The sequence below is a fragment of the Pleurodeles waltl genome, chromosome 3_1, assembly GCF_031143425.1.
Source record: "Pleurodeles waltl isolate 20211129_DDA chromosome 3_1, aPleWal1.hap1.20221129, whole genome shotgun sequence".
Classification (NCBI taxonomy): Eukaryota; Metazoa; Chordata; class Amphibia; order Caudata; family Salamandridae; genus Pleurodeles; species Pleurodeles waltl.
In genome coordinates this window covers 964758188-964772071 of record NC_090440.1, presented here as the reverse complement: position 1 = coordinate 964772071, position 13884 = coordinate 964758188, and positions in this window count along the sequence as shown.

Here is a 13884-nt window from a genome sequence, read left to right as displayed (position 1 = left end):
ACACTCGACACAGGTTTAGAAAAATAGACAATACTTTTATGAGTAAATCAAGACCAAATCAACAAAAATCCAATCAACAGAATTGGATATATGACTTTTTTAAAAATGAACCAAAAATAGTGCTTAGAAGTCAATAGCCCTAAAAGATTACTTGAGGTCACGCTAGACTGGGGTAAATCAAAAGTTCAGGCAGAAGCAATGGAGGTCAAGCAGGTTACAGAACCCATGCAGGATCCACTCGGCAAGTAACTTGGATGGATTAAGCATTCATGTCGATGGCTCGATGCATGGAGCAGAGCAGGAAATGTGTTGCTGTCAATCGAGGAGATATAGGTGATGCATCGGTTCCCAGCATCGAGGATCAGGTAGTGATGAGCGTTGAGTTGAAGCATCATCAGCAAACTGCTAGGTTGGAGCGATGCATCAGCACCAAGCCATGCAGAGTCGGAAATGCGTCAGACTTTGGGGAAGATGCATCACAAAGTCACTGATGCGGTGTCCGCAGCTCAAGCTGCAGCAGCGACGTGTTGGTGTCAAGTAGAAATGCGCCAGTTCCAATCGATGCACTGGTTTTCTTGAGTTGCAGCACAGATACTCACTTCCAGTGACCTAGAACTGGATTGGTATCTCTTGGCAGAGTAAGACTCACAGAGGATAGAGTCCAGGTGCTGGTTGCAGGCAATCTTTGATGTCCCTGATAGTGCAGGAGAATGGGGGGCAAATCAACAAGCCCTTGTAGTCTCTCTGGATTCAGATGATAGTAGTTCAGTCCTTCCTCAGCAGGGGGTAGATCAACAGGGGAACTCGTCAAAGCAGAGAGTAGTCTTTCTTGGAAAGCAGCCCAGGAGAGTGACACTCCTTGTAGCACAGCAGTCCTTACTACTAGCAGAGATCTTCCCAGGTTCCATAGGTTACTGTCTTGGTAGGGTCAGAGGCCCAGTACTTAAACCCAAAACTGCCTTTTAAGTGGGGGTGACTTCAAAGAAGGGTCTTTGAAGTGCACAGAGGTACTATTTTTCGTGCCCTGGCTCCAGACTATCAGTAGGGGTTAATCAGCTCTTTGTGTGGGAACAGACACTCCCTATTCACGTGTGTCATCCCCCTCCTCCCTTCCTGCCCATGCAGAACCATGACAATGCAGATGAGTGTTCAAACACACATATCCTTCCTGTGTTTGTGGCTGTCTAAAGAAAATGCTAAAAGTGTAGCTGTCACAAACCCATGATGTGTATTGGAGACAGGCTGCAAGGCACACAGAGCAGTAAGAGCACAGAAATGTCCACTTTCTAAAAGTGGCATTTCTGAAACAGTAATGTTAAATTCAACTTTACCAGTAAAGAGGAATTATCAATACCATTGCAATGATATGAAATATGATGCAGCCACCCTCTTCTGATCAGGAATTACAGCTTTAAAGTATATTAACGAATTCCCAATGCTGACCTACGAGAGGAGTATGCTTCACAGTAGTGAAAAATGATTTTGAGAGTTTTTCACTACCAGGACAAGGAATACTTAAAAGTGCATGTCCAGCTTTTTAGTTGCATAGCACCTTTTCCTACGGGCTACCCAGGGCCTACCTCAGGGGTGAACTATGTGTAACAAAAGGGGTGTTTAAGGCGTGGCAAGTCATTTTAAATGCCAAGTGAAATGGCAGTAATCTGCACAAAGAGGCCCTGCAATGGCAGGCCTGAGACAGGTTTGAGAGACTACTTGGGTGGGTGGCACAATCAGTGCTGCAGGCCCACTATTACCATATAATTTACAGACCCAGGGTATTTGGTATACCACTTTACAAGGAACCTACAAGTAAGTTAAATAAGTCAATTGTGTACACACCCATGTTGCCATGTTTAGAGGAGAAGCACATGCACTTTAGCACTGCTCTGCAGTGGTAAATTGCTCATAGTCCTACGACCAACAGAAACATACAGCGAAAATATGAGGCAAGCGGGCATACGATTTGGGGGAAGCCCACCCTCAGGCTCACATGCCTAATACCTGGGCATGCACGACTAATACCACAGAAGGGTAAGATCTGTTTTAATGACTCCCTGAGGAGTCAGAATGTCATGTTTAGGCTGGCTAAATCACCTTTCACCATGGTTGGTTTGGGGGTTCAAGTGAAGCACTGTGAGCTAGTCAGGAATTGGGCCAACAGCTACTGATGGTGTGGATGAAGTTAGTCCCCATATTCTGAAGTTTTGTTGCCCTAAAACACACAATTCTGTTATCATAGTAGGAACCACATAACATGTGCATACATAACTCTCTCCTAAGCAGAGCAGAAATCACAGCTTTAGGAGTAGAGCAAGAGGAAAGGCACCCAGAGTGGGGGGAGTCAGGATTTTTATATATTGTTTTACATTTTGTACATGTTGTACATTTGTGGCAGGGTCTAGATACCCTGTTATTTAGAGCTCTAACATTACACCACTGCCTTGCCTAGCATGTCAGTTCAAAGCTGGAGCAGGTTAGTTTGGGGGCTATACATAATAACACATTAAACTTATAGCTGGGCAGAGAAACAAATAAAAGGAATGTTTTTCATCTTAGGGTTCTGAGTGACATCATAGTGAAATCAAACTTCACTCTCATTGCCTATCTGATCTCACGCAGGTGCCCTTGGAGAAAACATCCCTATTATTTATGTTACCCATCTTCAGTTCTATACATTAGTGGCTACCTGTAGTCCCCCAGGGGAAATCCTTCATCACCTTAGCTGTTTACTGTTGTGAACTAAGATGGAAGTTGGGTAAAAGCCCATAGTTTTATGTTACATTATTGTGTGTTCAGAAATATTGTTTTCTAAATTGCATTTTCTTAAATATTTTTGCAAGCAAAATTTAAGACATGTTATTTATGTCTGCTACCGTCCTAGCACGATTAGCAATGGATACAGTAAAAAAGAGAAGAAAAAAAATGTCTGTCTTAACAAATGTGCAAGAAATGCCTACAATGTAATATTGATTGTCTTCGTTTTTTAGATCAAATGGGAGTTATGCAACAAGTATTGAAAGGGAGATTAGGATAAATTTACAAGTAATTTTGATAACATGTTTACTGTAATGTCTTTACTGCATGTGCCAGGTGATGCAATGCAATCAATTTAATAAATCTGCAATAATGGATAACTGGCATACAATTTTGGTGTTATGTATGGGAAGTCTCACCAAATATTTAGCAGAAGTTCTTAATTAATTTCCCTTTTGTACATTTCAAAACTTTTCTTATGTTCCTCACATGACCATACTGCATTATGATGCTCCTAGGATTAACTTTAACAACTTTCAGATGTTTCTCAAATTCGGATTTTCTTTTCTTCACAGAACCAGACTTACAAACCCTACCCCAGTCACCCACTTCAATGTTAGGTATATTAACTGTCATGCCGTGCTTTCAATTGCTGTTGCTTAACAGTTACTCTCTCTGCCACATCCTGAATCTGTTTATCCGAAAATGTGCCTCCCTCACCAATTTTCACATTACCAATTGTGTTACAATTTTTCTTCTTGAACCATCATGGGTGCAGCTTAGAGGATGATTCCCTCACTTTCAGCTATCTAAAAGAACTGACTCATGTAGTGCTGTAAGGTGTAATGCAATGCATCCATCATTTAGATGTAAGAAACACTTTGTTGTCAATAGTATTAGACTTGCCACATCTAACACAGTCTTCCAACACCCAATTTAACCTCTCCACCTGCCCATTACACTTTGGATTGTTTAGAGAAGTGATGAAGTGTTTAATGATGTACATAGATAGAAAATGTTTAAATGCCAGAGACATGAGCTGTATACAATTATCAGTGACAATGGATTGTTTATATCCTTCCCAGGAACATATTCCCTTGAACAATTCAATAACAGCAGCGGTGATGGCACACGTTACAAACTTAACCTAGGGTTATTTGGAATGGAAGTCAATTAAAACCAAAAGTGTATTCAGAGTTACAAGGACGACTATGGAATGGCCCCAAAACAGAGAAGGCTACCTTTTCAAATGGGTTTTTAGCTAGGAAATAGAAACAAGGTAATCTGAATAGAGTTAAGCATCTTGTCATCACAACTACACTGTTGACATTCCCTCAACAGTCAATAGGCCATATTGCCATTACCAAAACACCAAAAATGCACACATAATAACCTTTTCATAGAAAACATGCTTGAATTGCTGTTGCAAGCAGTTTCTAGCAGTTTATGCCTGACATCAACAGGTGGTATGCACTTTCCATCTATCACAAAATGCCATAAAAGGGTTGCGTTCTACTGGCACCATTTTCCTACCAGCATTCCCACTACAAACATATGTACTAATTCAAGGCTGAGATCATTTTCATCTGCATCTTTCTCTTCAACTTCTGAAATACTACCAAATGCTCTGAGAACAAAATTTCCCACAGTTGTAATACAGACCTCTTCACAATTTTCATTCACACTACTTCAGCAGGTAATCTGAGCGGAAAATCAGCAGTCACATTTTTTTCCACAAACAAGCTGTATCTCAAAGTTATATTTTTCTAAAAAAGAAATCACCCTAGCAGTACATGCTGTGGCATTCCTTCCAACACCTGGTAAAAGAACACTGACCAGGTGTTTATGATCAGTTCTAATTATATTTTTTCCCACAAAGATAATTGCTGAAGTGTTCTGCTGCCCAGACACACGTAAGTAACAGTAACGTAAGTAATAATTTTTTCAATCACAGCATATTTGTTTTCTGCCTTGGTCAACATACTGGAAGCAAATGCAACCTTTCAAATTTGCTTTACAAGCAAATTGAGATAGCACTTCCCTAATACAGTACATATAAGCCTCAACCTTCAAAATACATTTACTCTAGTTTCAGAAGGGCTTCAGGGTTAGGGTATTAGCAACATTTATCTTAACACACCCAAAAGCCTTCTGTTGCTCTTGTCCTGGCACAAAGTGAGCATTCCTCTGAACGAAGTTTGTGAGGGGTTCCATCTTTTCAACAAAAGTATCAACAAATATACTGTAACATCCGCACAATCCTGTGAAAGGCAGCAGTTTATCTTTGCAAAAAAGAGTCACAAGTTCATCACTCAAAACGGTGTGTCCCAAATATATTACTTTGATGCATAACATTTTCATTTTCTGCTTTGAGTGGGAGACCATTTAGCACTAAACAGACCAATACATATCACATGATCTTTCTCAGTTCTGGGACAATGCTCAGATGGTTCACTCGCATTTGCCATAAAAATAATGTCTTCAAGGCTAGGATTCCCTCGTACTAATAGTTGCTCTTAAATGTTTTTACTCTTAGCATTCACTATTATGTGGTCACATATTATTTTGTCTCCCATTGTTCCAACATCGCATGCAACAGAGAATGCATGCAATGCATTGAGCATACTATCTAATGATTCCCTATTCCTTTGAGTTCGAGTGTAAAATTTGTATCTAATGCCATACGTTTACTACCTTTGTCTCTTTCTTCTGAACACATAAATGTGTATTCATGCAGACTTCTTTCCCCTTGTCTTTTCTAATAGACTATTTGAGGAAAGCGCTGGGTTGAGGCCTGAGTAGGTGACTGCAAGGTGCATCACCCCCACCCCAGACCATGGGCAGGCTGCTCTTAAAGTTTCGGGTACCTCCTAATTTAATAATACTCAGGTAGGCCTTGAGTGTGCTGTATATGAACCTCTCACTAGTAAGATATGATACGTTCCTCTTCACACAACAAGTAATAGGGATCTCAGGCCCTAAAAAATGCCCCTGACTAGTTATCGCTTAGCATGCGGGCAGAAAGATGCTGGCCTTAATGATTACAGTGATGGAATGAGTCATTATACTCAAAAACCATCCATTTCCTGTTTTTAATTTTACCAGCAGATACCACTAATAAAGGTGTGATTACTGTTAGGTAATTTAAATTTAAATGACTGGATCCCTGTATGATCCATAAAAACTATATCTAAGAACTCCCTCTGGACTCCTTTAACCACGAGGTTGAGCCCGCCCAGGTGGCACTGTTCTACCTGGGTGGGGGTAGGTGGCCAAATGGTGAAGCATGACACTATTATGTGTGTGAGACCACCTACTGTATAAGGAGGAACCCCCAGCATAGGTTCCAAAATAAAAGTCTTCACAAACCGTCCCCAAAAGAGACCAACAGGATCACAATGAAAGAGGTCACAACCACAAGCTAGTCCTGTGTCTCGTCCCCTCCATACTTTTTGTGTTCACTGACTATTTGAGGTAACATTCTGAAAACAACTTGCCCTACTGAACTCAAACTATGTAGAAGTATGTGTTTGCAAAGTTCCGCTGTCATCTTATCAGCTTCTACAGCCTTCATGTATGTATAAAAAACATATTTCCGTTGTCTCCATGGAATACTAGGCTGGCTATTTTCTTGTAAAAACATTGGGGTGGTTCAAGTTGCATGATGGGTAACACAGACAGTGAATGGTATAGGTATCTTTTTTTATCCAATAATAATAATAAGCTACTAGTGACTAGGTTGTCAATAATGCATGGGACAAAAAAGTGCAGAGATATAGCATTGTTGATAATAGCGTGCACATGGCAGGGACCTAGAAAGACAATTCCATAACTGTGCGTATCACTGTAAATGTCTTTGATTGTTGAATATGGAATAATCTGAAACTGTGTGAGTCACAGAATAGGAGCGTAAGAGCAGAGTAAGGCAATGCAGCAATTTGCGCTTCCTTGTCTTACTCCATATTTTTTAAGCCATTCACAGCCACGCAAAGTGGCTTTGCATGGCTACAAAAATATGACTTAGTGGTTTTCACCACACATGTACTATGTTGTGTGGTGCAAGCATGGCACAAATCACTCATAAATATGCCCCTGAAAGTGCACAAATACGTTTGTTGCAGAGCTCTGTTCTGATATCACGCAGGTCTAACAGAAGAGCACTGATTTCACTGGCAGACTTAGGCCATACGTCGTACAGCTATATTCAGGGGTGTAGCTTTAAAAGCGAAGGGGGTTGTTTGGGCTGTTTCACCCAAGGACGTCAATTAGGGGTTGCCAGGGGTTGCAGTTTCGAGCCCATGCTTACCCCATGTGAACCCTTGCACTGCATTTGTGACCACCAGCCTCAGAGGTGGCAAAATCAGTGCCAGGAATATTGGGGCAACTCGCCTTTATGGACGTTGGTTAGGGTTCCAATTTCCTTGTTTTTTTCACTGTTTTTATTACTGTAATGGTAAATAATAATATTGACTATGATTTTAATCAAATTGGAATCCATTGTGACCCTTCCTGACTGATGAGGTAAGTTTCAAGTGCTTTTAAATGTATGTTATGTGCAAGTGCGCACATGAGAGCGCACTTGTGTGAGAGAGAGTGTTTGTATGTGTGATCGTCTATCTATGTGTCAGCATGTGTGTGTTGTTGAACGTAAAGGCCAAATGGTGTGTGATGTCACTTCCGCTACTCCTTGCCTTTTGGGGAATTGACGTTCATGGTTACACATACCCAATAGATGTATTTTTGGGAAAATAGTAGGGTACAGGTGATTTCGGGCAGGTATGTAGAGGTGTCTGTCGGATTTCACAAATAATGTTTACATAAACGCAGACAAAAACGCACACACACTCTCACCCTCTCTGCTTTGAAAGGCTACAAAAATGTTGGTTATTGTACAAAATATTATGTTTTCTCTCACTGGGTACCACTACCTATCCGCATTTATCTCCCTTTCCACAGCCCCTTTATTCCCTCTCATGTGCCTTGTTTATCATATAATGTGTTTGACATAATATGCCAGCGTGATTGTAGAGAAATCTGAGGCTCCCCTAACTCCCACCATCCCCAAATGTACCCCACCCCTCAGCCCCCCAGACCCCAACTCAATATTACTGACCAATCTACGCCCCTGTATATACACCAGGACTTGATTGAGGATGAACACCTGGAAATCATTTCACGATCTGTATATTGAATTTCGCCCACCACCCTCACATGCTGGCAACACTGGCAACTGAGACATTCACAATCAGGAGGTACTTGGGTCGGATCTTGTTAGTTTCACAAACTCGCCGATTCTATCACAGTACATAATGGGGAAACGATAGAGGCGTGGTTTCAAATCTTAATGTTTTACTGATATCCTCACTGCAATCTGTGCTAATTGAACCTGACTCAAAGCACTGCTGACAGACACTGTTGGGCGAGCAATATACTGATGAGAACTGGCTGACCTACCACCACAGAGCTGAAAGAGACACGCCTAAAGTAGGCGATTTCAAAGTCCTGCACAACTGGTACTGGACATCGTCCAAGTTATAGAGGCTTAAACATATTACAAATTATTTGTGTTAGGAATGCCAGCCCTTTGAATGTTGCCTGTTGCATGTCCTATGGTCATATCCTTGCTTGTCTGATTACTACAAGAGGGTGTGGCGCATATTGCACGAAACTACTGATTGCTCGTTCTAGCAGTTGCCAAATTTTGAATTTTACATGACACCTCTGATCTAGAAGATGCACATTCCACTGGAGGCAATGGATAGCCATGGTGTTATCCACAGCTAAGATCAGTATTCACATTGGTGTAGACCTCCAGTTTCCGCTCAGAAAACTTCTTCACATATAGGACCAGACCAGACTGTACTATTTGATCGTCTGTGGGTGCCTCGCCTGCAATATCATGGGGTACCCTTTTCTCCCTGATGAGCTCAAGTCAGGCTTCATCTAAATGTCCTATATTTACATGTCACATGCCTGCACTCGCTGTCTTTTCCCCATGTAGCCTTGTCTATCAATCAGGGGTGATGCTGACTTTAGATATCTGATGGACTTGGCCTAAGAAGCAACTAAAGGGCTTAAGTCATTTCCGGGTTACCCTTTGAGACCTTGGTTGCTTGATAATGCACACTCCTCCTCCTTTTTCCCACCCCATCTTTCTCTAACTCCATCCTCCACTTAGCTCTTCAGTCAACCCCACATATCACACGATGGGTGATGTTGCTACTTGTTACGTTGTCATGGGCAGTGCTTCAAATGGGCCGGTACTGTCCGGTACTGAGTACCAGTACTTTTTTATTTTGAGAGGGAGAGCACCAGCACTTTTTTATTTTGAGAGGGAGAGAACCAGCACTTCTCAATTAAAAGGTAATACTTTTCGTTGGAGAGTACCGTCACGTCTCATAATCAAGCAGGTACTCTGGTACAGAGTACCTGCACTGCTATTTTTCTATTTCAAGCACTGGTTACGAGCATAGAGTCCAGACGTATCCTGTGGCTGCTCTCCTGCTAGGTCGCTGTTTCAGTTCATTACCTGTTGATGGCTAATATACACACTAGAACATCTGTATAAATATGTGTAAAAAAAGACATTATGCAGATTCACTGGAGAAGCTGGAAGCATAAGGGTAGCAGAGCAGAGCGTGTATCTCAGTTGGCTTCCTCTGTGCCCTAGGCTAACTGAACTCTTTCACTCTGACGGTCCTAGCTCTATGGGATGCTTGCTGTGTGGTTACTCTATCCATCCCCGAGGCAACAAGGATGATTTAGTTAGTGCCAGCTGGTAAGAGACTGAAACAGGAGCCTTAATTTATGTAAATATGCCATAACTGGCAGAGGGTACAGTACAGCAAGCACGTCGTTTCTACTGAGCTCCCAGGTTTGTGCCATGTAAATATACCAATTGAAACCCCACCAGGCTCCTTATTCGGTTGTTCTACTTACAGCTCATGATTTGTGCGATTATTAGAAAGTAGCGCAGGGACAGAGACACTGAAATATTATGGGCCAGATTTACAAGAAAGTGGTGTCTCGTTCCCGATGCGCTGCTTTTCTTGTGTCACCTCGGTCCCACCTAACGACACCATGGCTGCGCTGTATTTACAGTACAATGCACCATGGCAGTCATTTCCACAATAGCATCATAACTGATGATGCTCTTGTGACGCTTTGCTGGATTAGCACCATAAATGATGGCGCTAGTGCAGCAAAGCACTAGGGAGGCCCATAGGTTACTATGGGCCTGTCACTTTAACACCTGCCCCGTACATTCAGAATGATGGAAAAAATGTTGCAGTGAAATCTTGTACATTTCACAGCGCCATTTTTTTGTACCCCCCCCCCCCTTGCATACATTATGTCTTGCAAGCATTGCGCGACTTTGTAAATATGGCGCAGCGTTGTGGACTCCTTAGCACCACATTAGCGTGCAAAAAAAATACACTAGTGTGACGCGAGGAGGCGCAAGAGCCTTGTAAATCTGGCCCTACATTTTTGGGTTATATAGAAGTATTAAAACAAATTCCAGTTAACTTGGGAAAGATCTGGTTTGTTACTGATTGTTCCTAAGTCGAAAATAATCTGTCTATTTTTAACTATGTAAAGAAAATAAAGCTGTATCTCCAGAATGCCTCAACCCTTTGGCCCTTCCTGAAGTTCACATAAAGCTTATACTACTACCAAGCAAACTAAAGTCTGAGCAGAGCACTAAATAACATACAAGTTAACAGGTTCCAGTCAACTTAATAATGAACTGCCACTGATAAATGTAGCCTGCCTCTGTGATGTCCCTTCACCACGGGCCCAAACATTTTGACACTGTCCACTAGTAAGGCAGCAAAACAGCAGCCATGATGATTTGAGGCAATCTTCACTGCTATCTCTCATGTCAGTTTTTGCTATACTTGGAGTGTTGCGACCCCTTTAAGCAAATTGTGCCTTCTGGGTCTTGGAGTCAAGGTTAGCTCAATTATTCCATTGGACTCAGAGACTTGATAGCAATGACTTGTAAGCCAAGAAAAGCAAACATGGTGTAATGGGAACACCATTGATGATGCAGGGATGTCGTGGCCATACTTCAAGGATGTAAACTGGATCCCCATCATCTCCGTTGGGCTGTAGAACAACTATGTTTGAGGTGTAGTTGGTACCTCACACACCTGGGCCCCAGTAGCAGCAACAAAGCTAAACCCCTACAGAAAACAATCTGAAAACCCTATTGACAGAGTTTATGTCGGCACAGTTCAAAGACTTAACCTATACTATGATCTCCAAGGCAGCTGCTACCTGGCTGCAGATAAAGCCTTTAGGAAATATGGCAACTCGATTCTATAACAGCTTATGTTCATGGGAGCTGCCAGTGAAATGCTTAACTCCAGAGCACATGCTGGCCCTGTGGGAACAGCAATTACCTCACAACTCTATAACAATACCAAACTATGTGATCAACGAAATATGAATTTAACGAATAGTGCAGTCTGGGATTTTTTTTCCAGTTTACAGTTATTTTTATGATGTCTCAAATATGTGGTGCTCTTTAAGAAACTTCAGCATGAAGAACCTAGGGCCTGATGTATTGAGAGTTCGTTAGCAAAAGGCGGTCGACTAATGAGCTTGTTTTGTGAACCAACTTATGTTCTACTAGTTAGGTTAGCTAAAGCACGATTTAGAAGGAGGCTGTCTAATTAATATTAATTAAACAGGATTTAATTTGTGACCTCCTATGATTGACTACAAACACAGGAGAAGTGTTCTGCACGTGATAGCAGACTAATTTCCTCTGTTTGCATTTCCAGATGGGATTTTTTTTTTTATCTGCCCAAATTCCTTAAAGGAACCAGTGCTGCTTTATAAATCTGAACGCTTACTGTTGGGAAAAACATCCGGGAGAGCAGGCGGGGGTCCTCCACTCCTTGATGCTGCCAACACAATTCCATAATGGGAAGATGTCCCAATTAAACCTTTCCCCTTTGTGAATCAGGTACCACATCCTTTGAGGAGTCACAAACGACTAACACACACTAATCGGAGTCACAATTTGGAAGGTAGGCCCCTTTACCACTCCATTTCATTGCAATTTGGTATGGGTCGCAAAACCCATTTTACAAATCAGAAAAAACGTTCTGACTCTAAAACCGCTTTTTTGAACATTGGAAATGGCTATTTTGTACATGGACCGAACACAAACTTCCGTGGCAAATATAGCTAACCTTATTGTCAAATGTGCTTATTCTTTTGCTATTATCATTTACTTGCAGGAAGAGTCAGGCGGTGACGTATGCACTGTTAATCTGACTTGGCTGCGTTCCAAAATGATTCAAGTAAGAAAGCCTATTTACGTCAAATGGAAAATTGCTCGAGAGACTCTGAAAAATACAACGGGTGGGAGCAGTTGGTTGTCCTTTCACAGCCCTCTGTGGAATGTGCACCCAGAATAAATAAAGCTCACCAAGAATCTGCTCTATTTAAGAAAGGCTCTAAAACCCCACATGTTTTAATCTTGGATTTTGGCTCCCGTTCCAAACCACTTGGTTTATTTGGGGGTTTAATGTTCTATAAATATATATTGATGATGAAAGTGTCAAGGGAAAAATATTTTGCTGTGCTATTGAACATGTGTCTGATGGAAAAGTTCAGATTGGGTGGGTGACGGTGTAATCTTGGAGTTATCTTTAACTTTGTGACACTCTACAGGTGGAAGTGGTAAAGAGACCTTGTAGGAGGACCATGACCTCAGTAGATGAGGAATGGGCCAAGGAGCTATCTTGGAGACTTGGTGCTGAGTAGGCAGTAGCTATTGCACAGTCTCTTGTGGCAATTGAACTAGTTTTCCATTACCGTGAAGGTATACTGAAGCAGCTCTCATTGTTGCTAAAACTTCCAGAGCCTTGCATTATGAAAAGCTTGCAAGTAATAGTCAAGCCGTGAGTAACCTGAATTTTGAATTAGCCTGACAACTGAAGTATCTCATCACTCCAACTTACAAACACTCGAAAATTATATTTTGTTTCAGTCACTTCAGGCACTCAGTCTCATTAGTATACCTGTCAGTCGACAACTGCCTCTCTGAATTTTCAAAGCCTTCTGGAACATGTACCAGATGTGACATATTTAAGCAAAAATCCATATTGTCCTCAACTTCTTTAGAAACTCTAACTGTGATGGGTAAAACTAGAAATGGGTCCTGTTCTCAATATGACACAGGACTCAATATATACCTCCCTAATGAGGCCATATTAGGCCGAAATCAGCCTCGGGTTTCTTCTGTTTCTGCTTGGAGGTGAGATGGACTAGCAGTTAGGAAAAGACTGCTCCTGCTGGAATAGGACTGAGATTGATTTGCATAAGGCAGGTTTCTGTCTCAAGTAGAATTGTGGAGAAAAAGATGGACTGGAGTGTGGGCCAAATGCTTGACAATGGCTGAAATTATTTCAAGCATTTTTGCCATCACCTTGCTGTTTGATGCTTTAATTAACATATAGGCATACCCTCTATTTAGTTAGAAAATTGTAACTGGTGCTTCTCCTACCTTGACATATTGGCTCCAGACCAATAGTCCCCAAACAATACCTGGCCTGGAGTTAAGTCCACCATCTTCACAACAACTCCGTCTGACAACACCATCCATAGCCAGCCTCTATGGCCACCTATTAGTGGTCTTTGCTCTCAGTGACTAGAATGTATTAAATATTCTAGCCATCATTATTGTCCAGAATTCTAATCATGTGTATATCTCATGGATAGGCATCATTAGCCAAACATATTCATTTAGTGGAACCTCTTCAATAACGAATGTCATAAGCACATCTCCATGTTACGTAAAACTAGCACAGCCACAGTTTCAAGCGGTGCCTGATGTCCACTTACATCACAATGTTACTCAAGGTGGTACATGGTCACCTGCAGTACATCTACACTATATATCTTAGTCAGATTTTTCAAACCATCCCAAATAATTGGAATGCATGGTATTACATTCCAATCCATCCCAACTCTGACCATTTCCTCTCGACTGCACATACCAAGCTCTACTTCTCTATAGTGTTCAGTCCCTTGCTTCACTGAGCGTCAGTGCATTAACTAGTCCATCCTTAAACTGCCCATTTAGTCCGTAGACTGCTGAACCAGCCATATTTT